This window comes from Leucoraja erinacea, chromosome 22 (assembly GCF_028641065.1).
Source record: "Leucoraja erinacea ecotype New England chromosome 22, Leri_hhj_1, whole genome shotgun sequence".
Taxonomy (NCBI): Eukaryota; Metazoa; Chordata; class Chondrichthyes; order Rajiformes; family Rajidae; genus Leucoraja; species Leucoraja erinaceus.
Window position 1 is genome coordinate 26,658,958 of NC_073398.1, and position 16,133 is coordinate 26,675,090.

The 16,133-nt window shown below is 40.1% G+C and overlaps 1 protein-coding gene across 1 annotated transcript in view; it reads left to right on the plus strand.

The window, feature by feature from the left end:
* Window positions 1–16,133, plus strand: part of shank3a (SH3 and multiple ankyrin repeat domains 3a) — a 530,257-nt gene that overhangs the window by 506,723 nt on the left and 7,401 nt on the right. The window lies entirely within an intron of this gene.

The window sequence follows — 16,133 nt, forward strand, 5'->3', positions numbered from 1 at the left end:
ATTTAGAATATTGTGTTCAGTTCTGGGCACAATATTGTGTTCAGTTCAGTAATAGGAACGATGACAAGCTGGAAAGGGTACAGAGAAGGATGGTGCCAGGGCTAGAGGGAGAGTTTGGGTAGGCTGGGACTCTATTCCTTGGAACACAGGAGGATGAGGGTGTGATCTTATTGAGGTGTATAAAACCACGAGAGGAATAGATCAGGTAGATGCACAGAGTCCCTTGCCCAGAGTAGGTGAATTGTGGACCATGCGACTTGGGTTTAAGGTGAAGAGAAAAAGATTTAATAGGAACCTGAGGGATAACCTGTTCACACAAAGGGTGGTGGGTGTATGGACCAAGTTGCCAGAGGTGGTAGTTGAGGCAGGGACCACCCCAACATTTAAGAAACAGTTAGACAGGTACATGGATAGGGACAGGTTTGAAGTGATATGTACCACACGCGGGCAGGTGGGACTAGTGTAGCTGGGACATGTTGCCAGTGTGGGCAAGTACGGCCAAAGGCCCTGTTTCCACACTGTTTGATTATATGACATTTTTGGTTAGTACCTTTCCTTTGATTGACCTCTACCAATGCTGAGGCCAGGCATCATCTGTCAGATATTTCCCCCTACCTAAACTTTCAGCAAGATCCCACAATAAATGACAGGCTTCCATCCCCCAAACCTTCACATATTTTTCAGGAATCTCCTCTTCTCAGCCTCCTATATTCCCCATCTCCACGCTGATGGTTTCTATTTCCTACCCAAAATTTTGGGTAGGGAATAGAGCAGCTTGTTTTTTTTTGCCAAGGATTCCAACATCTGCAGTCTCTTGAGTCTTCATTCTTAATACTATATACCACTTTTAATTGCCTTTCTTTGCAAGAGTGGACAACCGTACGTTTAATCCCAAATTTTAAAAGCTTAATTTTAAAATTCTTATCAGTTTGTCTGAATCTTTCCATGGACTCACAGCGCATATATCTGTAACTTCTGGGCATTAGTAACTCTGCACTATCCCCGTTCTTCTGACTTGGGCATGATTTTTTTTTAATGGTATTTTTAGTTATTCAAGAAAATGTTATTAATATTCATAAAATTACATATATTTAGCTATTAAAAGTGAAATTCATAATTAATGGTTAATATCTATAACATACATCAAAATCAGCATCATGATAATAATAATTAGTGCCTGAACGGGTATTATCTCAATTAATCTGAAAAAAAATCATTTTCTTTAATGTAATTCTGAACACCTTTTTTTGTCCCACTTTCAGCAATTGAAAATATTAAATTCCTATGTACCTTCCAAGTCCCTGGATTTTTAAATATTATCTTTTTTTAAATCTTTGCATAGTCTCACCACTTTCCATCCTTACCATCATCTTCCTTCCTTTGTAACTTCCTCTATTCTACTAACCCATCCCTTCCCTGTGATTTTTCGGTACTAGTCATGATAGTACCTTTGGTTGCCTGAACTAAGAAGTACTTGTGATAGCAATTCTTACACGTCTTTCTTTTATTTTAAAAGGGGTCTCAGAACATTTATGCAGACAAGCTTCTGATTATCTCTATTATTAAAAGTCTCATCTTGACCACTTCCTGTTGCTCTGTATATTGATTTTAGAAAAAATGCTGCCTCTTACGGCTCTGATTTTTTGCCATCTTACTCAGAGTCCCCCTCCACTGCGCAGGACAAGAAGATTTTTCCCCGATGAAAAATTATTAGTTTTAAAACCTGTCACTATCCATGTACCTGTTTAATGAAAGAGTTATTAGTGTTTAAAAAATGTTGATATTCTCTCTCCTGAAGGCCACGCCCCTGCCGGAGGGACTATGAAACCGGGAAGTGTGGAGGTGCCTCAGTTCTCTGCAAGATGGAGTGCAAGAGGTCACAATTCTCAGTCTAAGCTGTGTTGCCTTTGGTTTGAAAGTGTTGAAGCTGTGTAGCCTTTGGTTTGAAAGTGTTGAAGCTGTGTAGCCTTTGGTTTGAAAGTGTGAGAGCTGCCTTGCCCAATTAAAGCTGCCTTGCCCAATTAAAGCTGCCTTGCCCAATTAAAGCTGCCTTGCCCAATTAAAGCTGCCTTGCCCAATTAAAGCTGCCTTGCCCAATTAAAGCTGCCTTGCCCAATTAAAGCTGCCTTGCCCAATTAAAGCTGCCTTGCCCAATTGAAGCTGCCTTGCCTAATTTAGGGTGCCTTGCCTAATTGAAGCTGCCTTATCTTCTATATATAATTAAAAGTTTAATCTTGACCACTTCCTGTTAGTGCTTTATATTGATTTTAGAAAAAGCGCTACCATGTACTGCTGTGATTTTTGGTCATCTTACTCAGCCCCCTTCCACTCATTAGGTGCCGAGGATTTTTTCCATCGATGAAAAATAAGAGTTATTAGTGTTTTAAAAATGTTGAGATTCTCTCCCCTGTCAATCACGCCATGAAGGCCATGCCTTTTCTGGTGGGAGGGGGAGGTACTATAAAACCCAGAAGTGTGGGCGTGGCGCAGTCTCTGTAAGATGGGGGAGGGTGTGGTCACAACTTGCTGTCTTTAGTGGCCTTGCACCCTGCTTGAAATGGTGTGAAACTGCACTTGAATTTGGTGGCCTTGCACCCTGCTTCAAGGAATAGCCGTGAGTCAACTGCCAGCACAACAGCACGACTGAGCTGCAAGCCCAAGAATCCATTCGGCCCACAATGTCCATACTAGCCCTCTGGAAACCAGTCCCTTCAGCGCACAACACCCATACTAGTGCCCCAGAAAGCCCCCCCACTGGCCACCAATATTGGAATTGGTGGAGAGGTGGAATATTGCGTTAGGGGATGGCAGATGGCAAGTGTAAGGTGTTGCACTTTGTGAGGTTAAATGTAAAAGCAAAATATACAATTAATGGAAAGATGTTTCAACCTGAAACGTCAAACAGCATTGATGTACAAAGGACATTTCAGGTCCAAGTTATGAATGTATAATAAATGCATTAATGACTGTAAACTGCTTTAGAATATCCCTACACATATATAAGTTTCCTTATTACATGACATCTACCCTCTCATGTTGAGTTACTTTGATTCCCAAACCTTCTCCTTATTTTTATATCTCCATATTTTCTTAGCATATCTTTCAATCTCACTTGTTTAGCATTTCATTTATGTTCATAAGTCATAGGAGTATAATTAGGCCATTCACCCATCAAATCTGCTCTGCTATTCATTCATGGCTGATCTATCTTTCCCTTGCAACCTCACTCTCCTGCTGTTTTACCCATATCCCCTTTACTAATCAAGAACCTGTCAATCTCCGCCTTAAAAACACCCTATGATGGTCTCCACAGCTGTCTGTGGCAGATTTAACTCTTTCTTTTCATTATCTACCATTATTCTATATTTTCTCCTTACCTCTGAATTAAAGATGATTGAAATAGCTGTTAAGACCATCTTCTCATTGTTCCCCTCATATAGTTTTTACATAAATGGGTGGGAAAGCAAGAGGATGAAGGGGGGACTCTATGCTTGGAATCAGTGGATGGAGGCAAAGTATTAAACAAAATCAAACAGAAGGACGTTCATGACAGTGGGAATGGTGTGGGGAATACTAATATGTCTGGGCAGTTTGAGATCAAGAAGGAGGTGGTCACAAAATGCTGGAGTAACTCAGTGGGACAGACAGCACCTCTGATGAGAAGGAATGGGTGACATTTCGGGTCGAGCCCCTTCTTCAGTCTCAACCTGAAACGTCAAAATTCCTTCTCTCCAGAGATGTTGCCTGTCCCGCTGAGTTACTGCATCTGCAGTTCTTTCCAATACAAGGAGGTGGTGTTGGGGCTCATGAGGAGCACTAAGGTGGATACATCCACAGGGCCAGGTGGTATCTATCAGAGTGTAAAGAGAGGAGATAGCAGGGGCATTGACAAAAATCTTTGATTCTTCTCCAGCTGAATGGAGGAATGGAGAGTAATCAATGGTTTTCTTTTGTTTAAGCAGGGATATAGATTGGATTTAAATGTACATGGATTGGTTAGTATGTTTGCAGACAACACCAAAATCGGTGGAGTTGGGGATAAATTCCACAATTTTTTGTGTAATTTGCAAACTAGCTAATCAATCTATCTACATTTTTGTCTAATAATAATAATAATAATAAATATTATTTATGGGCGCATTTCAAGAGTCTCAAGGACACCTTACAAAAATTTAGCAGGTAGAGGAAAAACATGTAAGGGGAATGAAATAAATAGTAGAGACATGACTAGTACACAAAGTAAAGACAGAATTCAATACAAAACGCAATATGAGGCAATTAATGCACAGATGAAAAGTGAAAGGGACGTGGGGCTAAGGATAGACAGAGGTGAAGAGATGGGCCTTGAGGCGGGACTGGAAGATGGTGAGGGACACGGAATTGCAGATCAGTTGGGGGAGGGAGTTCCAGAGCCTGGGAGCTGCCCTGGAGAAGGCTCTGTCCCCAAAACTGCAGAGGTTGGACTTGTGGATGGAGAGGAGGCCGGCTGATGTGGATCTGAGGGACCGTGAGTGTTGGTAGGGGGAGAGGAGGTCAGTGAGATATGGGGGGGCCAGATGGTGGAGGGCTTTGTAGGTGAGGATCAGGATTTTGTAGTTGATCCGGTGGGAGATGGGAAGCCAGTGAAGTTGTTTGAGGACTGGAGTGATGTGATGCCAGGATTTGGTGTGGGTGATGAGTCGGGCAGCTGCGTTCTGGACCAGTTGGAGTCGGTTGATGTAGGTGGAGCTGATGCTAAGGAGAAGTGAGTTGCAGTAGTCCAGTCGGGAGGAGATGAAGGCATGGATGAGTCTTTCAGCAGCGGGAGGTGTGAGAGAGGGTCTGAGTTTGGCGATGTTGCGGAGATGAAAGAAGGAGGTTTTAAAGACATGACGGATGTGAGGCTCAAGGGAGAGGGTGGAATCAAAGATCACGCCAAGGTTGCGGGCCCGGGGAGATGGGGAGACAATGGTGCCGTCGATGGTGAGAGTGGGGTTATTGATTTTGCTGAGTGTGGCTTTGGAGCCTATGTCTGAATCTCATATATATATATATCACAAGCAAAATAATCTCCCATACGGAAAACAACTGATCGCAGAACTCCATTCAGAATAACACCCGTCCACCATTACCATCTGTCTACTTCATCTTTTCATCTCCGTCATTTAATTCTGCATATCAAGGTTACTGGGTTTAGTACCTCATAAAATCATTGAGAGTCACGGTCATACTGCAAGGAAACAAGCCCTCTGGCCCAACCTTTCCATGCCAAGTAAGATGCCCCGTCTAAGCTAGTCCCATTTAACTGCCTATGGCCCATTTCCCTCTAAATCATTCTTATCTGTGTACTGTAAAATGTCTTATACAACTGTTCTTATTGTACTTCCTTCAATGACTTACTCGGGCAGCTCTGTCAATATACCCACCTCTGAAAAAGTTGCCCCTCAATTTCCTTTGAAATCTTTCTCCTCTCACCTTAAACCTATGCCATCTTGTTCTAGAATCCTCTATCCTGCTAAAAATACTGTTCATTCACCCTCACTATTCTCATAATTTTATACAGCACTATGAGATTACCCTTCAGCTTCCTGCACTCCAATGAATTAAATCCTGTCTTAAGTCTTTGTTTCTTCCTTCACAAATGCAGCTGTAAACTGCAGAGCATTTCCTGTTTGCATTGATATAGCATCTTTGTTTGTAGATCAGCCTAAAGCATCTCACAAACTTACAGAAAAAGGACTGTAGCCAGGGAAAATAAGTTTTTAGGAAGTACTAGACTAAGTGGGACCAGCATCACACGGGATGGCTGATCCCCCAACACTGGTGCCCCAACGCAATATTCCACCTCTCCACCAATTCCAATATTGGTGGCCAGTGTGGGGTGGGGTGGGGGGTGGGAGGGACTTTCTGGAGCGCTGGTATGGGTGTTGTGCGCAGAAGGGACTGCTTTTTAGAGGACTAGTATGGACATTGTGGGCCAAATGGATTCTTGGGCTGGCGTCTCAGTCACTCAAGCCTGTTGTGCTGGCAACTCACTCACTCACGGCTGGTGGGCTGGTAGTTGACTCACTGCTATTCCTTGAAATTCCATTCCAAGCAGGGTGCAAGGCCTCCAAATTCAAGTGCAGTTTCTTACCACTTCTAGCAGGGTGCAAGGCTACCAAATTCAAGTGCAGTTTCATACCATTTCAAGCAGGGTGCAAGGCCACTAAAGACAGAGAGTCGTCACCTCTCCCTCCCCCATCTTGCAGAGATTGAGCCATGCCCACACTTCTGGGTTTTATAGTCCCTCCCCCCCTCCCACCAGAAGGGGCATGGCCTTCATGGTGTGATTGACAGGAGAGAATCTCAACATTTTTAAAACACTAATAACTCTTTTATTTTTCATCGATGGGAAAATTCCTCGGCACCTGATGAGCGGAGGGGGACTCTGAGTAAGATGGCCAAAAAGCACAGCCATACGTGGTACCGTTTTTTCTAAAATCAATATAATGCGCAGACAGGAAGTGTTCAAGATTAAGCTTTTAATTATATATAGAAGACAAGGCAGCTTTAATTACGCGATGCAGCTTTAATTTGGCGAGGCAGCTTTAATTAGGCAAGGCAACTTTAATTAGGCAAAGCAGCTTTAAACTTAGGCAAAACAGCTTTAGCACTTTCAAACCAAAGGCAAAACAGCTTTAGCACTTTCAAACCAAAGGCAACACAGCTTTAGCACTTTCAAACCAAAGGCAACACAGCTTTAGCACTTTCAAACTACATTTTCAAACCACATTAAGGGCACTAACAGGTCAGTAAAACCACTCACAGTTTAGTAGACATGTGTTCAGTGTTATTCACAGCTCAGACTGAGAATTGCGACCTCTCGCTTCCCCCATCTTGCAGAGGATTGAGGCACCTCCACACTTCCGGATTTTATAGTCCCTCCGGAAGGGGCGTGGCCTTCAGGAGAGAGAATCTCAACATTTTATAAACACTAATAACTCTTTTATTTTTAATCGATGGGAAAAATCCTCTTGTCCTGCGCAGCAGAGGGGAACTCTGAGTAAGATGGCCAAAAATCACAGCCGTAAGTGGCAGCGTTTTTTCTAAAATCAATATACAGAGCAACAGGAAGTGGTCAAGATGAGACTTTTAGTAATATAGATATCAAATCAGCAGAGGTCCCAACACAGATCCCTATGGAACTCCACTAGTCACAGATCTCCTGTCTGAATATTCTTCTCCCACCACAACCTAATGTTTTCTATCAGCAAGCCAGTTCCGAATCCATATGACCAAAGTATTGTTAATCTCTTGCATCTTAATCTTCTAGACCAGCCTACCATGGGGGACTTTATCAAAGGGCTTACTAAAATCCATGTAGACAATCTCCCTGCCCTTACTGATTACCTTTGTCGCATCTTCAAAAAACTTGATCAAGTTAGTGAGACAGAAACTGCCATGTACAAAGACATGCTGACTGTCCCTAATTAATCCATCCTTTTCCAAATGGGAGTAAATCCAATCCTGAAGAATCCTTTCCAACAGCTTTCGTACCACTGACATGAAAATCACCGGCCTATAATTCCCTGGATTCTCTCTACTTCCCTTCTTAAATAAAGAAACAACATTAACTACTCTCCAGTCCTCCAGCACACCACCTATGTCTAGCGAGGACACAAAGAACTTTGTCCCACATACTCCTCTATTCCTTCTCTCAATAACCTGGGATTGACCCCATCAGGTCCTGTGGATTGATCCACCTTAATGTTTTTCAAGAGGCCTAATACCTCCTCCTCCTAAATCTCAGGGTGCCCTTACATATTACTATTCTCCACACTGATCCTACTGTCCACCATGTCCATCTCCTTGGTGACTAAAGATGCACAGTACTTGTTTATTATTTCACCTACATCCCCACACCCCAAGCAAAAAATCATTTCTTGATCCCAGAGCAGTCCTACCTCCTTCCTTGGTTACCCTTTTGGTTTTACTATAGGTATAAAATACTTTGAGATTTTCTTTAACCTGACCCATCCAAAGCCGTGGCTCCTTTAGGCCCTTTTAATCACCCATTTGTGTTCTTTCCTCCTTTCTATATATTTCTCAACAGCCCTGCCTCTGTGGATTTGCATGTGCTTGCTTTTTCTATTTGAACAAATGAACAACCTCCTTGGTCTTCCAAGGTTCCCTTACTTTCCCATCCTCATCCTTCCTCCTTACTGAACATGCTGGTTCTGAATGTTAATCAATTTGTCTTCAAACAACTCTCACATGTCATACTTCCTTGCAGACAGTCTCACATGTCATATGTGGACTTACCCAATAACAATTGCTGCCACTGTACCTTTCCAAACTCCTGCCTAATAAAGTTGTAGTTTGCCTTACTCCAGGGAGGGAGGTCTTGAAGGTAGAGTTGAGGATAAGAGTGAGAAGATATGTTTGAAAGACCTTGTGAGAAAGTGGAATTTAGAGGCATGATGAGCCCAATGGACTAGAAATTATGTGAGTCACAAATAGGGTGGTGAGTAAGTTTAATTACATTGTGAAAAAAAACTGCAAGGTACATGGTGTAAATGTGGGTTAAAATGTGACAGTGAGAAAATCGGATTGAATCATGGGAAAAAATCCACAGTTTGAGGAAGGCTGAGAGACATTGGGTGTTCTAGTCTGAGGGAGAAGAGGAGTTCCAGTGTGAGAAATGACAAAGTGGCATGAGGAGTTCCATAATTTAAGGAGACTGAAGGAGACTACTCAGCTCATCAAACCTATGCCAGTACCCTGAGGAGCAGTGTCATGAGTCCCATTCCATTCTCTGTATTTCCTTTTAATCTACAACTTACTATTTTATTTCTCCCTTTAACATTGCTGATCAATTTCTCTTTACATTACCAAATATGATAATTTATAATGGCCAATTAACCTCCTGACACAGTTTGGCATGTTGGAGAAAGCTGGAAGAAACCAATACGGTCTCAGAAAGAACACACAAATTCAGTTAGAGCTTTCAGTTTGATTGATAAATAAACCTTTCATTCTCCTGTCTTTAATACAGTAAAGCAGTTCAATGTGCTCAATTGAGCTTTATCCAACAAAATATGACAGATTTAGGCCGTGGAGTTCATAGAGTTCAGTTTTAAGGAATAACTGAAAGGTGTAAAAGAAGAAGAAAAACACCTTCTATCCAAAGACCATAATCATTAATGATATTGTGATTCGAGTTACAGATAAGCAAAGCCAGAAATAGGGGAGTATAGAGATCTTGAAGAATGACAGCTTTGGAGAATTTTACCGAAAGCAGAAGAATAATTTGGGGAATTCTAAACCTGATTTCGTAGAAGACAGAGCAAAATTCATAGTGGGCCAGAGGGCAAGCTGAGTCAATGGAGTCATAGTGGGCAAGCTGAGTCAATGGATTGGGCAAGCTGAGTCAATGGAGTCATAGTGGACAAGCTGAGTCAATGGATCAGTGATATGCTTTTCATTTATTGAGTTCTATTTGTGGTTGGTGTTAGTGTTTTTTGTTTTGAGATTCACTGTCGCTCCCAATCCCATGTTCTCAGCAATCCCAAGAGCCCTGCAATACTACAGCCGGCATTTACAATTTTCCCAGAAGAGGAAAGGACTGATAACCCCATCATTGTTTTCAGGATTCTTAATTTACTGGATCTTCACTTAAACAAAGAACAGCAATGAGTCATGTGATAGTTAAATAATTCACAACTGAGAATGATCTTGAATGGCATTGATCTTTGCACAGTGCCGTCAGTAACCCAGATCAGGCAAGGCCCTGAATGACATTCTCCAAATTCAGTCATGTGCAGCAAAAATCTACCAACTACAAAGGGAGGGGAAGGTGCAACTGATCCCAAGTTGTAAAACAGGTATTAATGATATTGCTGCATATTAAGCCAAAGATACTGAATTCAGTTAATAAATAAATAAATAAATAAATAAATAAATAAAGATACAGATTGAATGATAAGGTCACATATCTCATCACAATCATGGCATCATCTTGATAATGTTTCATCTGAAAGAAATTAAACTTCAACATAAGTGGTGGAAAAGGAACAACTGGTAATATATTTGAGATTTGTTTATTGAGTTGTACATCTTTACATGAATCTTCCATTATAATGTGTAACTATTTGCATCTGTGTGTGAAATGTTTAGCATGACCTCGTTATGGGATGCGCCATTCACTGAGAACATACCATGGCTTTGGCTGCTTAAGAGTTTTGGCTGCTAACATTGTCTCATTTGTCACCACAGAATTTTAGGATCAAATTAGACTTGTTTCAAGATTTCTTCAGATCTCAACTACTTTTTTTTAACATCAACACATTGGATAACAGTACTTGGTATTCAGCTGCTGTAACCAACATACTTGGATTCCCTGTGTTACATGGGCTACATGGTCCAACCTAGTGCCAGGCACAATGCTAAAACAGTTTTGACAGTGTGCCGGATGAATGGATGGAAAATTAATTCCTTAATTTGTAAAGAGTTTTCTTAGTGTTAGTCTTTCTTACAAAGAAAAATAAACTGTTCAATCTTTTCTTCTATAGAGCATTTTACTTGAAAAAAACAAAGACAGACAATATCAATTAAATAGCACAATTCCAAAGGGATTGGGTACATTTTTGAAAGTAGCATGATATATTGAACAAATGTTTAATAAAGCAAATGGGATCAGGATTTCAGAGAAGCTTAGAGTACTTACATCTGATGCTTATATTGAACCTTAATAAAACACTTAATAAGCCATAATGGCAATTCTGCATTTACTTCCAGTCACTATTTTAGGAAAGACATGAACGTTTTTAGACAGCACAGAAAAGTTCCAGCCTGGGGGATTTAAGGTTCAAGATTACACTGGAAATGCTCGATTTGTCCTTGAAACATTGGTTAAGAGAGGATTATGCCGACCTATACAAGAATCATGATCGTTTTGAATAAACCTTTCCAATTAGTAGATTGTTCAAGAGCCAGAGGCATTTGTTTAAAAATAATGGGAAAAGATATGGTGGTTATGATCTGGAACTCACTGCAATAAATTCACTGAGAGCTTTCAAAATAGAATTCAATTGGCAATTGAAGAAACATCTCTAGAAATGGAACTGACAGGCTAAAAAGAGCCTGAACTGATTTAAGAATTTTAGGCCACATTACCTTCTGTGATGTGGAAATTCTGTGAGAATCTCCATTGTTTCAATGACATTATGTTTCCATACTGTTCCCATTCCAAGAACTACTTGCATATTAGTCGATGAAGCGGGATGCCAATTAATGACTTTAATTGCAGTTCCCAATAGTTGCAGCTACACAACATTTAGATTGGCACAGTATTGAAATGCCCTGCTTGTTTGCGAAAGTTTAGGCACTGTTCGACTAGAGACATACAGCATGGAAACAGGCACTTAGGTCCAACTTATCCATGCCAACCAAGATGCTCCATCTTAGCGAGTCCATTTACCTGCATTTAACCCATATCACTCTAAACCTTTCTTATCCATGTACCTGTCCAAATGTATTTTAAATGTTTCTGTTGTACCTGCCTCAACTACATCCTCTGGTAGCACATACCTCTGTATGAAAAAGCCAGCCCTTGGGTTCCTTTAAATCTTTCCCCTCTCACCTTAAGCCTATGTCCTCTGGTTCTTGATTCCACCATCCTGGGTAAAAGACTACACATTCACCCTATCTATTCCCTTCATGATTTTATTAATGTCTATAAAATTGCCACTCCAAGGAATAAAGTCCTAGCCTGCAAAATCTCTCTCCAAAGCTCAGGCCCTTGAGTTCTGGCAACATCCATATAAAACTTATCTGTGCCCTTTCCAGTTGAATGGCATCTTTCCTGTAGCAGGGTGACTAAAACTGAACAAGATACTCTAAGTGCGGACTCGCCAACCTCTTATACAATAATAACATAACTTCTCAACTTTTATACTCAATTCGCTGACAGATGGCCGGCGTGCCAAAAACCTCTTCACCACCCTATCGACCTGAAACACCACTTTCAAAGAACTATGTACTTCTACTTCCTGAACCCTGTGCTTTACAATTCTCCACAGGTGCTACTGTACAATGTGAAGGCCTGCCTAGTTCAACTAACCAAATACATCACCTATACAAAAACCTATGTGAATTAATCACCATTAGCCAGTATTGTCCACTTGACCAGCTGCTCAAGATCCTGCTGTAATTCTCGATAACCATCTTCACCATCCACAGTACCACCTATTTTAGGTATTATACAAAAGCATCTATTTTAGGTACAATAGAGTATGATGTATAAGTACCACAGAATATGAGGTTTCCGCAAATGAAGGAACTAAATATTCTTGGGTGTGACTTATTGTCCCGATTCTTCACTCTGAGCCCAGAAATATGTCCCAGGTAAATTATGTTTTAATTCTTTGCATATATTTCCAAGCTTTCATATGATTAAAAAGTATAAAATAAAATAATTTGGCCATGATATCAAATAAACTCTTCAGTTAATATCAATTCCTTCCTCTTTATTTTTAGCTCTGCAATGTTTTTCCTTTGCAATTATGGAACCAGTTCCCCTTTGAAAAACATCTATGGAAACCTCTTCCAACACTTTTACAAACATTGCATTTCAGATTGTAATAATTTGCTGCTTGGAAAAACTCTCTCTCATCCTCTCTCTGATTCACTCGTGAATTCTCCTAAATCTGCTCCTTCTCATGATCAACTGTACTGCCATGAAAATGTTGCTGAGAGATTCAACTGCATGTTACTTTTTTTCTTGCACTTCAACAGACAGTTCTGATAGCCAGTTACTCTTGTGCCACTGACATAATATTTGCTTTTGAATAAATGGCATAATGTCACTCAGAAGGCATTGATCTTTCAGAGCATTGTAGGGAAGTTTGGCCTATCTCCCCCCCTGAGGATCCATTTCCAGGGACATCCAAAACAAGTAATCAGGTTAGATCTTCCCATAATCATTTCGGCGCTCAGCTTCACACTGCCCAACCTTCATCCTTCTAATATTGGTCAAAATACTACAATCCACCAATATAGTCCAGTTACCCTTTCCCACAATTCTTTGAGGCCCTTAACTGAACTTCTTGCTCTCCAATCCCCTCCTATCTTATTGATTAGTCATTGTCAACAGAATCCTTGTTATGATCCTCTCCTTCCCTCATTTATGCATTCAATTCAGGCACTGGGCTATGAATCTTATCTCTACCTGCCCACAACTCAAGGCACAGGAAAATAGGCCTCCTGTTAGGCTTTGGGTGCAACTTATGCTGGAAACAGGTAGTCAAAAACTAAAATATTCATAATGTAACATTAATTTGTTAAATCAATTAAGTCTCAAAAGTCAACAACACTAATCCAGTCCTTCAATATAATCGGTCACACATCCCTTGTTCTATTGTATAAATATCCTCTGCACCCTCTCGAGGCCTTGACCATATGGTGTCCATAGATGGGCACAAAACACTATCTTGGTGGTTAACTAATGAATTATGAAGGTACAGCATAATATACTGCTTGTGTATTCTGCTTCTATTATAAAGTTCAGAATGCCATCTCTTTTTTTGACATCATTTGTTAATGTGCTGTGCCACTTTCATATGATTCGCTAGGTCTTTGCATTCCGTATCCTCTTTACAATTGATTCGAAGCTGTTCCGTTTGTTTTCAATACAAATGCCCTTCAATCTCTAAAGTCAATTCCAGAACCTGGCAAACTCAGTGATGGAATATACTGTTTTCAAATTCAAAATTTTGAGTGACAACTGGGTGAATACAGTTCAAAACCACTGTAATCAAGTTTCCTTGGCAGGAGAATTCAAAAAGCTGGCACATAAAATGAACACAATGCATACGTCTAGGACGTGGCCTCTGTAGCAATAATGCTGACATGTGACTTACTGAGAAATTACTGCAAATTCTAAAAACCTTGATTTTTTTTTTGGTTGAATAGAATTCAACAGAGAATTCTTCACACAGCAATTAGTTCAATTTTAAAGTCCATCATAATCTTTCAGTCTGTGAACAGAGTATTGCACTGGAAGGTAACACATCAGATTGAGTTAAAGTTCATAAATCCCTGCAGTCGCTCAGTCATTTAAATTGCTCTTACATCACATTCTGAGTTAGGACTAAACCCACCATTATTTCAAGTCTTTGTGGGGCATTGCAATCAAGGGATTGGCAGGAAGGAGTCAAGTCTCAAAATCTGAAGTGATGTGAAGCAAGTCTATTATGGAAAATGTTTACTGTTAGTGGTTGTAGTGGAAATGTCCAGTCATATTCATGGATTGATGCTAACATTTCTCTCTCATTGCCTCTTTTTTTCCGCTCACTGTGCATGCGTTGTGGTGCTCTGTCTAGAATCACCTCGAGCCTCAGGAGGGTGAGCAAATTGTGTAAGTGCTCACAACCATTCACCACATCCAAATTCCCTATTTAGATTTTATTTTGTCTAGATTCATTTAATTTTGCTCTACCGTGAACTGTGAATGCTCCCCTTGGTGAAGTTGAAATATTGAGCGTGTGTAGATGTATGTGTGTATGTGCATGGCGTGTATGTGTATTTTGTGTGTTATTTTTTTCTTTGTAAGCCATGGGCTGCCCTCCACCAAGTCAGTCAGTCTCTGGTTCCACTTCATGGTTGGATCAAGAGAAGGATAGTTAATATATACTTAAGGTGAAACCATTACTTTCATTACCTGGAATCTCCCTTCCATTTCTCTGTTCCTGACATATTTTGCAAAATAGCTTTACTCTGTACCTATTCTTTCTGTACTCACCCTCTGAGTGGTTTATAAGACATTGTAGAGTGGATTTTACTCTCCAAGTATTGCTACATCTGGCCTGGAAAGGTTTAATAATACTTTTGACCACAAGCATGTTAATCATTTTCATAACTTCAACAAGTCAGAAACAAAGCTTACAATGTGAAATCCTCACTTCAGACCTGTTAATGCTGGAAAATAAGACAAATTAAATCAACATCTGTTAAACAGAACTGTACATTAGTTGAGACTTGGAGGAGGTCAAACCCTTGTTTTTTTTTTTTATTTGTATGGTGGAAGCATCACTGGCATTCTGACTCATTAATTCATTCCTTCCATCAGTTCATCTTTTAGTAACCTAGAAGTAATTAGATCACTGGCAAAATCTTTTTCTCCCAGATTCAAACATCCAAGTCGTATTAATATGACTGTCTCTTTTTCTTTGATTTGGGGATCACTTTCTGAATGCAAACTGGCATTGATTTTAAGTCAATAGGGTAAAATTGGAAAAGCAACCCGTTACCATCCACAGAAAGTCAGACAATTTCCCCATATTTGTCAAAGGTTAGCTCTCAATATCTCAAGCATGAAGCAGCATTACTATACGTTAACACTAATGAGCATCTTGTTTTTAACATAAATGTGATTCTAATCAGGGTCTCAACCAAGAGTAAATATTTGAGGAGAGAAATTTTATCTCAAACATTTTGAGGGTTTTATGCAATATTGTCAAATAGTGAAATAAAATAACTAATAATCAGCAAGAAGATATAAATAAGTAGGTGGATAGTTGTGCAGTGCCCCGTATATGAATTTGAAATTTTATATATTTTAGCTGTATTCATGAGTACTGAGTACAAAGCTTGAATTATTGAAAATGTGTGTGTTGAGTGCATTATTCCAGCATGAATTCTAGCCGGATATACTAAGTATTAGTGTTTGGTCTCTTTAAAATAACATGAAGGCATGAAGTGGAAGTGAATGGATAAAATGGACTCAGAATGTTTGGCACAATATCCTGAAGTTTTGATGACAATCTTCCCAATCTTGAAATATGACCATTGGGGAAAGCGAACTGATTTGGACATAATCCTTTTCCAGTCATCAGCCTCACTAAATACTCTCCTGTATTCTTTAAGGAGTTCAGAAGTCAATCATCTCATTTGACTGTTCTCTTGGATGGATATGCAGTGAGGTGAGGATTAAATGGTGTGTGAAAAAGGTGACTATACACTAAATTAAGTTTTAACATGTCAGATGTTTGGATCTTCCTTGATCACATTTTAAATGGTAAGAATCCACACTTATCTTCCACAAACTAATCCACTAAAATTAGGTCTAACATCAGATCCCTTAAACCTAGTATCTATATCTCCCCACTAACACA